Below are 15985 nucleotides of genomic sequence, written 5' to 3' on the forward strand. Positions count from 1 at the left end.
TTTGTCGATTAGCGATTAGCTTTTGGTGATTTTGGTCATTTGCTTGTAGCTTGAGTTAGATGCAAGTTGTCTATTTTTTTCCAAGAGATTGACACCGTCTTGTAGCCTCTATGCACTAGTGGAGTCAGCTTCGTCCCATGGATTGAGAATTATGTTTGTGGTTCTCGCTATGTTTGCAATAAGATAGGGGTGAGGTTAGAAACCCGTCCCACATTTGGTGCCACTACCAGGGATCGAAGAGACCTAAACTAGGAAAAACACGAGCATCTTGTGTAGTTGTCATTTAACTTTCTCTAGGATCACCTAGAGTCAAAACTCTCTTTTTAAAACCGCATAGATTAAGATGACTGCCTTTTGCTGTGTAGAGGTAGCTTGGAAGTAAGTGTACTTGCTAAGTACCTTTTAGGATTTTAGGATTGTAGGATTAGATTAGGATTATGAGAATGATTGATGGACGAGACAAGTCTTAAGATCAAGGCTCAGAAAACCATAAAAACAAGAAAACAAGTGTTTGTGGACACTTTCCACAACCCCATTGCAGTAGAATCTAGGAGTAGGGTGAGTAGAATCCGAGGTGGGATCTCAGAAGATTGCTCACTCTAGAAGAATCAATTGTGAGTTGTTTATGTGAAGCTACAAAATTTCAGGTCTACAGCTTGAAACAACATCAAAAGACTGTCAACCACTGAATCCGACAGGAGGTTATGCTTTAAAAGTTGTATGAACCAGTGGGTAAGCTTAAGGACGCATTTGAGGTAAATTTTCAAGAGTTTGCAAAAACTCAGATTATTTACTTTTTCTTGACATTTTAGGCCAAATTAAGTTTGACTTGACTCAGAGGCTTAAAATAGATCATAAAAAGACTGTCCACTGAAAGAGTTGAAAAAAGTGCTCATTTTAGGCCAAAAGTAAATAATCCCGATTATTTACTTTCAGCTCAAAAGTGACCAAGGTTGATACCTGTTGGGTATTCAAGCTCGATCCAGTTTTAATTTGTAGTCTACCCGTGGGCACATGCCCTTATGGCATGCAGACAAGCATGCAATTGCAAGTTAAGTTTTGCATGGCAAGTTTGGCTTTATATATTGTAAGGTTTGTTTTACACACAATCATATCAATAGAGTGTTATTTTATTACTGTGTATTGACTCTCCTCTCTCTCTCAATTTTTGTTGCATGCTAAGGCTCCTCGCCAACACCCTCCATAGTCGTGCTTACAGTCAACACTGGTATCAGAGCTCCTAGGCGAGCCCAAGCGTGCTATAGATAGTTGCTGCGGGTGGACAGACAAAGACCAATTGCAAAAGTCAAAAACCCTTGTGAGGTACATCTTAAAATGCAGTTGCAGTGGCTACAGAACGAAGCCTTGACAGTCCTTAAATGCCACAGGTGAGATGTGGATGCCCTCAAAGAAGAAGCAATAGATTCCCTCTTTGCGATTAGCATCACAGCAGTATGCGGTATTGTAGTGCTTACTTTTTGGCGTATCTACATGCATCTCCCTAACTACACAGAGCCATGATAAGCATCTCAAAAGGTGGTTGGAACCGAAGCGTACAAAGTCAGCATGGTTGTAGATCTGTTACTGCTCGGGCTTTTAAAGTCCTGCTTCTTCTACTCTTGTGCCCCTGCACAAGTGCAACAGACGAAGCCTTCCTGGTGGTGCACAAACGTGCTTCCATCTCAAAGCTCAAATCCGTAGAGCATGTCATCGTCTCCATCAGCCTCCATAGTGTGGACTTCAGCACTACGTATGATGTGGTTTTAAATGATGACACCTAGCCTAGTAAAAAGTTTAACCTGGTTAATGGAAATGCTTCCTACTCATGGGACAAGCTAGAAGTGAGGAAGTCTGTGGTTCATGTTTTTGTCTTGGATTCAAGGGAAAAAGGTCTCTTCTATGGAGTCCCTGTTGTTGTTAGATACAGGATCACCAGAAAATCTGCACTGTCAGAAGCATTTTCCACCTCGATCCACGAATTGGACTTACTTGGAGAGAAGTCCGCAAGTTTTGCTGAATGATTTTGCCATTAAGTATCAACCTCTTGTGTTTTTACTATCTGCTATAAATCTCTATACTTATTTGTGGATTACACCTACCAAGTGTCGACGGTGGCCACAAATTATATACAAAGCAAGCTCTAGCACTAAGACAACTCATGGAGAACACAAACATCTGCTTGAAGAGTGCGGTATATGACTTCAAAAACTATTCTTCTTTATTAAGTTTCATAGATCTATTATGGCTTCAACACCATATATTTTCTATCAAATATTTATTTTAGTTCTTCAGTTATCAATTACTACATGACATATTTGTACGGGTTATAGACATTGCCACACATAAGTGGTAAGATGTGAGGTCCCCAAACACGTCGACACCAAAAGCGGGATGGGACCATTGACAGGTCTCTAGGTCTGATAAAAATCAGAGTCTCTAAGATGAAAAAATCCAAGGAATAGACCTTTACCATTAACAATGGCTTGGGTCTATAGCCTTAGAAGAAGACCTAATCCTGTCTCGCAGCGGAAACGGGACAACGTATTAAAAGTCCAAAAGCTATTTCGGCCCTATAACTGCCACAATTGGGCTAAGGTATTCTCAACCAACGCTTTTTTCCCCCTATCAGATGTGAGGGCGCAGCCGCTGGTGGACTTCTCTTCCAAGTTAAGAAGTTTACTATACATTTTAGTGCGTAGGAATGGATAGTTACCTGACTAATCAGGTCCACCCGTCCTTGATTGACAACCTTAGTCAATCCCCACTTACCACCCCACACTCACACATGATTCTTTATGTTATTTAATTACTACCACGTCCTTATCACAATTAAAATACTGATTCCTATTATCCTTCATAACACGATTTTATTAAAACAGCCCTTGAAAAACAGTATTGAAAACATTCTTTTAGAAAACAAACATCTTTAAACTTAAGACAGGTACTGTCAATCAAAACATTTTCCCATAATAACCATGACCAGTACTCTTCTTGTCTCAAGACCACCTAAAGGGTGAAAAAACGGCACCCATTCCTTATTCACAATCCAGAGTGGATAAACCCCCACCCAAGGTTCCGGGTGCCCATACACCAAACCAGTTGCCCATACAACCGGGCGGCTCCCCTAGGATAAAAAACGGTATCCTAACTTATGTAGAAACATCAAGACATGACACGGAGTAGAAACTCATCGTTCATGGAGGTAACCGACTTATCCATGGCTAGAAAGCCATCATTATCATCAATTTATACCAAGGAGTCAGAAGTGTCTTGAGACAAGCTGTCTTAAGGATGATCAATCATATATTTCCTAATTCAATCAGTTTTAACTCAAACAATTCTTTCCTACATTATAAACAATGCACGTTGGAAGTTACCTTCCGTTTTTGTTCAATTATTCCTTTTCTGATTCTTCACCCCTTTAGTATGCAATGCTAACTTATAAAAGAACTTAAACTATTTAAAGACTTGATTAAATAATGGAAATCCACCTGGGATTGATTGGCCATCTGCTGCTACGCTGGCGCCTGAAGACTCTCCTCCGTAGGCCTACTACTAGGCCCAGCTTCGTCATCGTGCGATGTTCTAGTCTTTTTGGAGCTACATCCTTATCATCAGATGTAGGATTTGCTCAGGTCCTTTTAGGTGCCATAACTTCTTATCCTTATAAAAGGGACGTCTAATCATTAGGTAAATTATTTGAAATGTAGACTTAACCTTTGTATTTAATCGTAACCCATCCAAGGTTAAATTTGTAGTCTTAATTGGTAAATTCTTGACCTAGAAATTTTTTATTTGTTTATATAGGCATGATAACTTTTTCCACAGCTTCCCTAAGGATTTTCTAAGCTCTCCTAATTTTCTTATAATTTTCTATATATTTTTCCTAAATTTTCCATTGAATTTTAAGCTTGAAATCTGCTTAATTTCCCCCTTTAAATTTCAGCCAAAATTAGTATATTTTAACTGAAATAAATATCTATACTAAGTTTCTAACGTTCACATAATTATCACAACCTTTTCATCATGTAATCTAGCTCTGATAAATAGCATGTAATCATATAACATGATTTACTAATTTCCCTCTTTAGTTTTCAGCTAGAATTAGTATAATTTGACTTAGATAAATATCTATACTACTTTGCTAACCTTGAATTAATTGTAACAGTCTCTTTATTCTATAATCTAACTCTGATAAATAGCATGTAATCATAGCACATGATTTACTAATTTCCCCCTTTTAATTTGTATTAAAAACAACGTAATTCTGCTAAGATAATTAGGTAAACTTATTATCTGAGGTTAACATAATTATCACGGGTTTTTTGAGATGGAATTAACGTTTGAAAAATATCTCAAAGCATTTTGAATCAATTTTCTATTTTCCACCTTTTAATTTGTCCTAAAACCAGCGTAATTCTGCTGAGATAATTAGGTAACCTAATTATCTGAGGTTAACATAATTAACATAAGTTTCTTGAGATGTGATTAATCTTTGATAAATATCTCAAAGCATTTTGAAGCAATTTGCTATTTTCCCCCTTTTAATTTGTCCTAAAAACACTCAAATTTTTCTAAGATAATTAAATAAAATAATTATATGAGGTTAACATAATTATTACGGGTTTCCTAAGATGTGATTATAATAAATATCTCAAAGCATTTTGAATCAATTTGCTATTTTCTTTCTTTTAATTTGTCCTAAAAATAGTGTAATTATGCTAACATAATTAGATAAACTAATTATCTGAGGTTAACATAATTATCATGAGTTCCCTAAGATAAACTAATTATCATAATTAGATAAACTAATTATCTGAGGTTAACATAATTATCATGAGTTCCCTAAGATAAACTAATTATCATAATTAGATAAACTAATTATCTGAGGTTAACATAATTATCATGAGTTCCCTAAGATGTGATTAACCTTTGATAATTTTGTTAAAGCATTTTGAATTAAAATAGATAATTTCAGCCTTAATATGGCATAATAATTAATTAGCTTAGTATCCCTAAGCTTTATCACAATAATCAACAGAGAATATTTAATTAAGAGAGGATTTTTGAGTATACATAGGATTAATCTTCAATTTATTAAGAAAATAGGTTAACCTAGCTTAGCTAATTAAAAAGGATTAAGCTAATTATCTTTTAATTAACCAACTAGAGCTTGATTTCTAGTGATTTCTACGTAGCGGTCTCTCTAGATGAGAGAGAGTGTGCCAAGGCTCCGAGTCTCTCCGAAATTGTGAAGCAAGGGTCATATTTATAGGTGTCTGGGCACTCACAGGCTGGAAGATGGCAGTAACTTGCATCCCAAGCAGACCTACAGGTCAAAAAACGCCCCCTGCTGCTAAATCTAGTATGAGGGAGTTCATCATTACCCCACACAGCCCCCCAGATACACATAATCGATTTTCTACTAGTTTGTTATCTTTTTAATGATTAATTTTCAAAAAATGCCCCCTGCTACTAAATCTTGTGTGTGAGAGTTCATCATTACCCCACACAGTCCCCCAGATACACAGAATCGATTTTCTACTAGTTTGTTGACTTTTTAATGATTAATTTTGGAAATATCTGCAATTTCTAGAACCTTAGGATAAAAAATTCTTTATTAATAATAATTACTGAAACCACCCAATTTTACTTAACTAATTTAATTCATAGTGTAACCTTTCAGAGCCCATAACTTTTCTAGATTTTATCGGAATTATTTTCTGAAAATTTCTAGCCCGGGGTTTGCTATACTTAAGATTCCAAAAATACCAATATTTGCCACAGTCTGACAATTATACATTGCTTCTTCAATAATCCTATCAGTTTGATTAAGCTTTATACAATCTTTAAGGTTTCAGAAACTGGAAACCTTACAATCACCCCAACTTAAGAATTTGAGATGCCCTCATCTCAACTGAAATTGGGAAAATCTTTGAGAAGAGAAATTCATCCTCCCAAGTGGAATCTTCGAAGGGATAACCTTCCACTTTACCAAATGTTACTGATTACTCTAAGAGTTCTTTCTAGTTTTTGGTTGGAATTACTTGCTAGCCAATGTTTCCTCAAGAAACTCTTAGTGTTGAGCCCATCTTAAAAACCTTTACAACCCATTTGTATCATCTCAAAAACCAAGTTAAATCAATTCCATAAAAGATCCATATATCCACCTTGTCAACATGAACGCGCTTGGTCTATTTGACCATTCAGAGCAATCAATGTTCGACAAGTATCATGTATTTCAGCTTTGCCAATCTGAACGTGCTTGGCGTGTTCTTGCCATTCTGAGCAGTCTGCATTCGGCACAAGCTTCCACCATTGCACCAGAGGTACCCCCTCTGTGCTCTAACCTGGTTGCCAAACAATATGTAAAGGGTTTTAAGAAGTATCATACCAAGAGTTCTTTTCGGATTCCTATAAGTCTCGTACCTTAATACTTTCATATCTAGGTCATTTTCCAAGGAAGGCTATCGTGTGCACAAAGAATGTGAGTTGGTTTCTTGATAACTATCTCATTCTCAAAATTCAAATTTTTTTCATACCATCAGGAACCTCTGTCTCGTTTTCTAGATCAACCCTTGATTTCTTGATAGAATACTAACTTAACTTTAGATTCCTTAAGTAATTTGGGAAAGAAAATAATGTATACCCTTATATAAGTAACTCAAAGTTTTACATTATCGACTTATAGTGGTTTACAAAACTGCCTATTGTTGTTGAGCTCTAAGATTACTAATTGTAGCCAAGCAAGTGGCTCTTTCATCTTCCTCGTTCATTAAGGTTGATTCTCCCAAGATGGACTCCTCGTGGGATTATCTCTGCAATGTTGCTTCCACCAAAGTTTGGCACCTCCGCCGTGAGACGGAACATACCTAGCATTGTTTGGTTTTCCTAAGCAGTTCCTGCAGTTTTAAAAATAGTCGTCCATAGCATCTAACCATGCTTCGACATCTCGCTCTAAATTGGGTCCCTCTCCTTTGAAAGTAGGGAGTTGAACTTGCTTTAGTAGTAATTTTTTCTCTTGAGCAACATTGTAAAGGCTATTTACACGATTATTTCTCTGAGATTGAATTCGTGGAATTTAGTACCAGATGAAGTCTCTCTTACTTATGCTTTTAACCTATCTCCTACTCAAAACTTTTGCACATAGGATGAAGGCAATCACCAAGCCATAAACAAAACTAATTATAGCATACCCGTGAGAACTATAATATGTACAAGAGTTAATACCATCCATGAAGGTCCTACTATGTAGAAGGGTGATGACAATTTTATACTAGAATCTTGCGGACTTTGGGTGGATCAGATATAGGATCAAAATATACAACATCTTTTGGTCCATTAAACTAGGGCCTACACCTATGGGTCTAATTCTACCTGGGTAGATTACTTTAGACACCTGATCAAACACCCAGTGATTTTGTGATACTTGGACATCACCTATTACAAGGGTTTCCTTTGGATTTCGTTCCAATGAAAATGTATACTTCAATCACTTGAAGATCTTCGGCTCTTTCTTTTTTTCTCTCCCTCTTTTTAATCAAATATCTCTTTACTAGAATTCATCAAGATCACTTATTTCAACCTAACACCTTTACTTTTCCATAGGTCCAAGACTTTGATTAACACACGCTTTGATACCACTTGTGAGGTCCCTAAACCCGCCGACACCAAAAGCGGGATGGAACCATTGACAGGTCTCTAGGTCTGATAAAAATCAGAGTCTCTAACAAGAAAAAATCCAAGGAATAGACTTTTACCATTGACAATGACTTGGGTCTATAGCCTTAGAAAAAGACCTAATCATGTCTCGCAGCGGAAACCGGACAACGTATTAAAAGTCCAAAAACTATTTCGGCCCTATAACTGCCACAATTGGGCTAAGGTATTCTCTACCAACGCTTTTTTTCTCCTACCAGATGTGAGGGCACAACCACCGCTAGTGGACTCCTCTTCTAAGTGAAGAAGTTTACCAAACGTTTTAGTGCGCAGGAATGGATAGTTACCTGACTAATCAGGTCCACCCGTCCTTGATTGACAACCTTAGTCAATCCCCACTTACCACCCCGCACTCACACATGATTCTTTATGTTATTTAATTACTACCACGTCCTGATCACAATTCAAATACTGATTCCTATTATCCTTCATAACAGGATTTTATTAAAACAGACCTTGAAAAAGAGTATTGAAAACATTCTTTTAGCAAACAAACATCTGTAAACTTAAGACATGTACTGTCAATCAAAACATTTTTCCATAATAACCATGACCAGTACTCTTCTTGTCTCAAGACCACCTAAAGGGTGAAAAAACGGCACCCATTCCTTATTCACAATCCAGAGTGGATAAACCCCCACCCAAGGTTCTGGGTGCCCATACACCAAACCAGTTGTCCATACAACCGGGCGGCTCCCCTATGATAAAACACGATATCCTAACTTATGTAGAAACATCAAGACATGACACGGAGTAGAAACTCATCGTTCATGGGTGTAACCGACTTATCCATGGCTAGAAAGCCATCATTATCATCAATTTATACCAAGGAGTCGGAGGTGTCTTGAGACAAGCTGTCTTAAGGATGATCAATCATATCTTTCCTAATTCAATCAGTTTTAACTCAAACATTTTTTTCCTACATTATAAACACTGCACGTTGGAAGTTACCTTCCGTTTTTGTTCAATTATTCCTTTTCTGATTCTTACTCACTCCTTTAGTATGCAATGCTAACTTATAAAAGAACTTAAACTATTTAAATACTTGATTAAATAATGGAAACCCACCTGGGATTGATTGGTCATCTGTTGTTGCACTGGCGCCTGAAGACTCTCCTCCGTAGGCCCACTACTAGGCCCAGCTTCCTCGTCGGTAAATTATTTGAAATCTAGACTTAACCTTTGTATTTAACAGTAATCCATCCAAGGTTAAATTTGTAGTCTTAATTGATAAATTCTTGACTAAATTGATAAGCTCTCCTAATTTTCTATATCTTTTTTCTAATTTTTCCATCGAATTTTAAGGTTGGAATCTGCTTATTTTGAGCTTAATATTTATTCTATTTAATTTCTCTTAAATATTCTTTTTCCTCAACTTTATATCATAGCATTATACTTACTATAATTTTTCTAAAAACTTTTGACCGCAAAGTTTATTTATTTTAATTAATCTTTGGCAAAAAATAGGACTTTTAGTCAATTACAATTTTCCAAAATTACTAATAAATTATGTCATAATGATCACAAATAGATAAGGATATTTGTGACCTCTGATAATTATCTTATTATTTTTCAACTTAATTATATAATTTTCATCTTCAATTTTCAGCTAAAATTAGGGTAATTTGACTTAAATAAATATTTATACGTTTCTAACCTTGATATAATTATCATGGCCTCTTTATTATGTAAGCTAACTTTAGTAAATAGAATGTAATCATATAACATGATTAGCTAATTTCCCCCTTTAAATTTCAGCCAAAATTAGTATATTTTGACTGAAATAAATATCTATACTAAGTTTCTAACCTTCACATAATTATCACGGTCTTTTCATCATGTAATCTAACTGTCATAAATAGCATGTAATCATATAACATGATTTACTAATTTCCCTCTTTATTTTTCAGCTAGAATTAGTACAATTAGACTTAGATAAATATCTATACTACTTTTCTAACCTTGATATAATTATAACGATATCTTAATCCTATAATGTAGCTCAAATAAATAGCATGTAATCATAGCACATGATTTACTAATTTTTCCTTTTAATTTACCCTCAATAATAGTGGTTTTTTACTAGGATAATTATCTAAAATAATTATCTGTGGTTACAATAATTATCACGGGTTACTTAAGATATGATTTTCCTCTGATAATTATCTCAAAGATTTTTGGATTTAAATAGATAATTTCAACCTTAATATGACATAATAATTAATTAGCTTAGTATCCCTAAGCTTTATCTCAATAATCAGCAGAGAATATTTAATTAAGAGAGGATTTTTGAGTATGCATAGGATTAATCTTCAATTTATTAAGAAAATAGGTTAACCTAGCTTAGCTAATTAAAAAGGATTAAGCTAATTACCGTTTAATTAACCAACTAGAGCTTGATCTCTAGTGATTTCTGCGTAGCGGTCTCTCTAGATGAGAGAGAGTGTGCCAAGGCTTCGAGTCTCTCCGAAATTGTGAAGCAAGGGTCATATTTATAGGTGTCTGGGCACTCACAGGCTGGAAAATGACAGAAACTTGCATCCCAAGCAGCCCTACAGGTCAAAAAATGCCCCCTGCTACTAAATCTTGTGTGTGAGAGTTCATCATTACCCCACACAGTCCCCCAGATACACAGAATCGATTTTCTTCTAGTTTGTTGACTTTTTAATGATTAATTTTGGAAATATCTATAATTTATAGAACCTTAGGATAAAAAAGTCTTTATTAATAATAATTATTGAAACCACCCAATTTTACTTAACTAATTTAATTCATAGTGTAACCTTTCAGAGCCCATAACTTTTCCAGATTTGATCGGTGTTTAGAACCTCAATTACTTCAGTGTTCAGATCCTCAGTTAATAAAGAGCTATCGGTTACTGTTACTGAAGAGTTATCGGTATTATTTTCCTCAGTTATTTCGTAAATAGTGTTTGGGACCTCAGTTACTATAGATTGCGTAGTAGAAAATAGATTTTCTATCTCCGAAATACATTTTTTCTGAAAATTTCTAGCCCGGGGTTTGCTGTGCTTAAGATTCCAAAAATACCAATATTTGCCACGGTCTGACAATTCTACATTATTTTTTCAAGAATCATATCAGTTTGATTAAGCTTTATACAATCCTTAAGGTTTCAGAAACTGGAAACCTTACAATCACCCCAACTTAAGAATTTGAGATGCTCTCATCTCAACCGAAATTGGAAAAATCTTTAAGAAGAGAAATGCATCCTCCCAAGTGGCATCTTCGAAGGGATAACCTTTCCACTTTACCAAATGTTATTGATTACTCTAAGAGTTCTTTCTAGTTTTTGGTTGGAGTTACTTGCTAGCCAATTTTTCCTCAAGAAACTCTTAGTGTTGAGCCCATCTTAAAAACCTTTACAACCCATTTGTATCATCTCAAAAACCAGGTTAAATCAATTCCATAAAAGATCCATATATCCACCTTGTCAACATGAACGCGCTCGGTCTAATTGACCATTCAGAGCAATCAACGTTCCACAAGTATCATGTATTTCAGCTTTGCCAATCTGAATGCGCTCGACGTGTTCTTGCCATTCATAAAAAAAAATCTTACCAAGTCATAAACAAAACTGATTATAGCATACTCGTGAGAACCATAATATATACAAGAGTTAATACCATCCATGAAGGTCCTACTATGTACAAGGGTGACGACAATTTTATACTAGAATCTTGCGGACTTTGGGTGGATCAAATATAGGATCAAAATATACAGCATCTTTTGGTCATCAAAACTAGGGCCTACACCTATGGACCTAATTCTACCTGTGTAGATTACTTTAGACACCTGATCAAACACCCACTGATTTTGTGATACTTGGACATCACATATTACAAGGGTTTCCTCTGGATTCTCCGTTCCAATGAAAATGTATACTTCAATCACTTGAAGATATTCGGCCCAGTTGAGTCTCTTCATATTTAGTTCTAAACCTTCTAACTCTCCCGCATCAATGAAGAAAACTCCACTTGATCTTGACCAGCTGATCCTCCAAGTGGAAGAAGAAAATCTCTTATCTAGCCACTTCATCACGCTTTTTTGCACTGAATCGTGTCGGGATAGGCAAGCTCTCATAAACTATACGTTGAAATCCATGGATTTGCAATAGGCCTGATGGAAATCTTCCTGCAAAGATGGGGGATAATTCTCTTTCTTTCTTTCTCTCCCTCTTTTTAATCAAATATCTCTTTACTGGAATTCATCAAGATCACTTATTTCAACCTAACACCTTAACTTTTCCATAGGTCCCAGACTTTAATTAACACACGCTCTCATACCACTTGTGAGGTCCCCAAACCCGCCGATACCAAAAGCGGGATGGGACCATTGATAGGTCTCTAGGTGTGATAAAAATCAAAGTCTCTAACAAGAAAAAATCCAAGGAATAGACCTTTACCATTGACAATAGCTTGGGTCTATAGCCTTAGAAGAAGATCTAGTCATGTCTCGCAGCCGAAACGGGACAACGTATTAAAAGTCCAAAAACTATTTCGGCCCTATAAACACCACAATTGGGATAAGGTATTCTCAACCAACGCTTTTTTCCCCCTAACAGATGTGAGGGCACAGCCGCCGGTGGACTCCTCTTCCAAGTGAAGAAGTTTACCAAACGTTTTAGTGCGCAAGAATGGATAGTTACCTGACTAATCAGGTCCACCCATCCTTGATTGACAACCTTAGTCAATCCCCACTTACCACCCCGCACTCACACATGATTCTTTATGTTATTTAATTACTACCACGTCCTTATCACAATTAAAATACCGATTCCTATTATCCTTCATAACATGATTTTATTAAAACAGCCCTTGAAGAAGAGTATTGAAAACATTCTTTTAGCAAATAAACATCTTTAAACTTAAGACAGGTATTGTCAATCAAAACATTTTCCCATAATAACCATGACCAGTACTCTTCTTGCTCAAGACCACCTAAAGGGTAAAAAAATGGCACCCATTCCTTATTCACAATCCGGAGTGGATAAACCCCCACCCAAGGTTCCGAGTGCCCATACACCAAACCAGTTGCCCGTACAACCGGGCGGCTCCCCTAGGATAAAACACGATATCCTAACTTATGTAGAAACATCAAGACATGACACGGAGTAGAAACTCATCGTTCATGGGGGTAACCGACTTATCCATGGCTAGAAAGCCATCATTATCATCAATTTATGCCAAGGAGTCGGAGTGTCTTGAGACAAGCTGTCTTAAGGATGATCAATCATATCTTTCCTAATTCAATCAATTTTAACTCAAACAATTCTTTCGTACATTATAAACAATGCATGTTGGAAGTTACCTTCCGTTTTTGTTCAATTATCCCTTTTCTGATTCTTACTCACCCCTTTAGTATGCAATGCTAACTTATAAAAGAAATTAAACTATTTAAAGACTTGATTAAATAATGGAAACCCACCTGGGATTGATTGACCATCTGTTGCTGCGCTAGCGCATGAAGACTCTCCTCCGTAGGCCTACTACTAGGCCCAGCTTTATCGTCGTGCGACGTTCTAGTTCTTTTTGGAGCTACATCCTTATCATCAGATGTAGGATTTGCTCGGGTCTTTGTAGGTGCCATAACTTCTTATCCTTATAAAAAGGACGTCTCATCATTAGGTAAATTATTTGAAATCTAGACTTAACCTTTATATTTAACCGTAATCCATCCAAGGTTAAATTTGTAGTCTTAATTGGTAAATTCTTGAATTAGTAATTTCTTATTTGTCTATAAAGGCATCATAACTTTTTTCACAGCTTTCCTAAGGATTTTCTAAGCTCTCCTAATTTTCTTATAATTTTCTATATCTTTTTCCTAATTTTTTTATTCGAATTTTAAGCTTGAAATCTGCTTATTTTGAGCTTAATATTTATTCTATTTATTTTCTTTTAAAGATCCTATTTCTTCAACTTTATATCATAGGATTATACTTACTAATATTTTTAAAAAAAACTTTTGACCGCAAAGTTTATTTATTTTAATTAATCTTTGGCAAAAAATAGAACTTTTAATCAATTATAATTTTCTAAACTTACTTATAAATTATGACATAATTATCACAAAAAGATAAGGATATTTTTGACCTTTGGTAATTATCTTATTATTTTCCAACTTAATTATATAATTTCCAATATCAATTTTCAACAAAAATTAGGATAATTTGACTTAAATAAATATTTATATTGCTATTCTAACCTTGAAATAATTATTGCAGCCTCTTTATTATGTAAGCTAACTTTAGTAAATAGAATGTAATCATATAACATGATTAGCTAATTTTCCCCTTTAAATTTCAGTCAAAATTAGTATATTTTGACTGAAATAAATATCTATACTAAGTTTCTAACCTTTACATAATTATTACAATCTTTTTACTAATTTTTCTCTTTAGTTTTCAGCTAGAATTAATATAATTTGACTTAGATAAATATCTCTACTACTTTTCTCACCTTGAAATAATTATAAACACCTCTTTATCCTATAATATAGCTCTAATGAATAGCATGTAATCATAGCACATGATTTACTAATTTCCCCTTTTAATTTACTCTCAATAATAGACATTTTTTACTAGGATAATTATCTAAAATAATTATCTGTGGTTACAATAATTATCACGGGTTACTTAAGATGTAATTTACCTTTGATAATTATCTCAAAGGTTTCTGGGTTAATTTCCTCATTGACCCCTTTTATTTTCTCCTAAAAATAGTGTCATTATGTTGAGATAATTAGTTAAACTAATTATCTAAGGTTAATATAATTATTAGGGGTTTCCTATGGTTTACTAAACCTCCTATAATCATCTTAAAGCATTTTGAATCAATTTGTTATTTCCCCCCTTTTAATTTGTCCTAAAAATAGTGTAATTCTTCTATGATAATTAGGTTTACTAACTATTTGAGATTAGCATGATTATCGCATGTTTCTTCAAATGTAATTAACCTATGATAATTATCTTAGAGCATTTTGAATCAGTTTTCTATTTTCCATCTTTTAATTTGTCCTAAAAATAGCATAATTCTGCTCAGATAATTATGTAAACTAATTATCTGAAGTTAACATAATTTTCACCGGTTTTCTAGGATGTGATTAACTTTTAATAAATATTTCAAAGCATTTTGAATCAATTCACTATTTTCTCCCTTTTAATTTGTTCCAAAAACACTGTAATTGTGCTAAGATAAGTAGGTAAACTAATTATCTGAGGCTAACATAATTATCACGGGTTTGCTAAGATGTGATTAATCTCTGATAAACATCTCAAAGCATTTTGAATCAGTTTTCTATTTTCCCCCTTTTAATTTTCCTAAAAATAGTGTAATTTTGCTATGATAATTAGATAAACTAATTATCTGAGGTTAACATAATTATCATGAGTTACCTAAGATGTGATTAATCTTTGATAATTTTGTTAAAGCATTTTGAATCAATTAGATCATTTTCCCCTTTATTGTTCTCTCAAAAAAAATGTAATTCTGCTAAATTAATTATGAAAATTACTCAAAAAATTATTCTTAGCATAGTGATGGTCTAACACAGCTCTGATAATTATCTCAAGTTAATTTAAACTTAATTAGTATAATTTCCAGTAATTTATGGTTAAAATGGATAATTTCAGCCCTAATATGAGATAATTATTAATTAGCTAAGCTTTATCACAATAATCAGCAGAGAATATTTAATTAAGAGAGGATTTTTTAGTATACATAGGATTAATCTTCAATTTATTAAGAAAATAGGTTAACCTAGCTTTGCTAATTAAGAAGGATTAAGCTAATTACCATTTAATTAACCAACTAGAGCTTGATCTCTAGTGATTTCTGCGTAGCGGTCTCTCTAGATGAGAGAGAGTGTGCCAAGGCTCCGAGTCTCTCCGAAATTGTGAAGCAAGGGTCATATTTATAGGTGTCTGGGCACTCACAGGCTGGAAAATGGTAGTAACTTGCATCCCAAGCAGACCTACAGGTCAAAAAACGCCCCTTGCTGCTAAATCTAGTATGAGGGAGTTCATCATTACCCCACACAGCCCCCAGATACACAAAATCGATTCTCTACTAGTTTGTTGACTTTTTAATGATTAATTTTGGAAATATCTGCAATTTCTAGAACCTTAGGATAAAAAAGTCTTTATTAATAATAATTACTGAAACCACCCAATTTTACTTAACTAATTTAATTCATAGTGTAACCTTTCAGAGCCCATAACTTTTTCGGATTTTATCGAATTTCTTTTCTG

At 34.6% G+C, this 15985-nt stretch overlaps 1 pseudogene; it reads left to right on the forward strand.

Moving 5' to 3' along the window:
• Positions 1-1566: 1566 nt before the first annotated feature.
• LOC147443556 (uncharacterized) lies at positions 1567-2199 on the forward strand (annotated as a pseudogene).
• Positions 2200-15985: the final 13786 nt, after the last annotated feature.

The sequence above is a fragment of the Adiantum capillus-veneris genome, chromosome 13 (genome assembly GCF_014529385.1).
Source record: "Adiantum capillus-veneris isolate H3 chromosome 13, ASM1452938v2, whole genome shotgun sequence".
NCBI lineage: Eukaryota > Viridiplantae > Streptophyta > Polypodiopsida > Polypodiales > Pteridaceae > Adiantum > Adiantum capillus-veneris.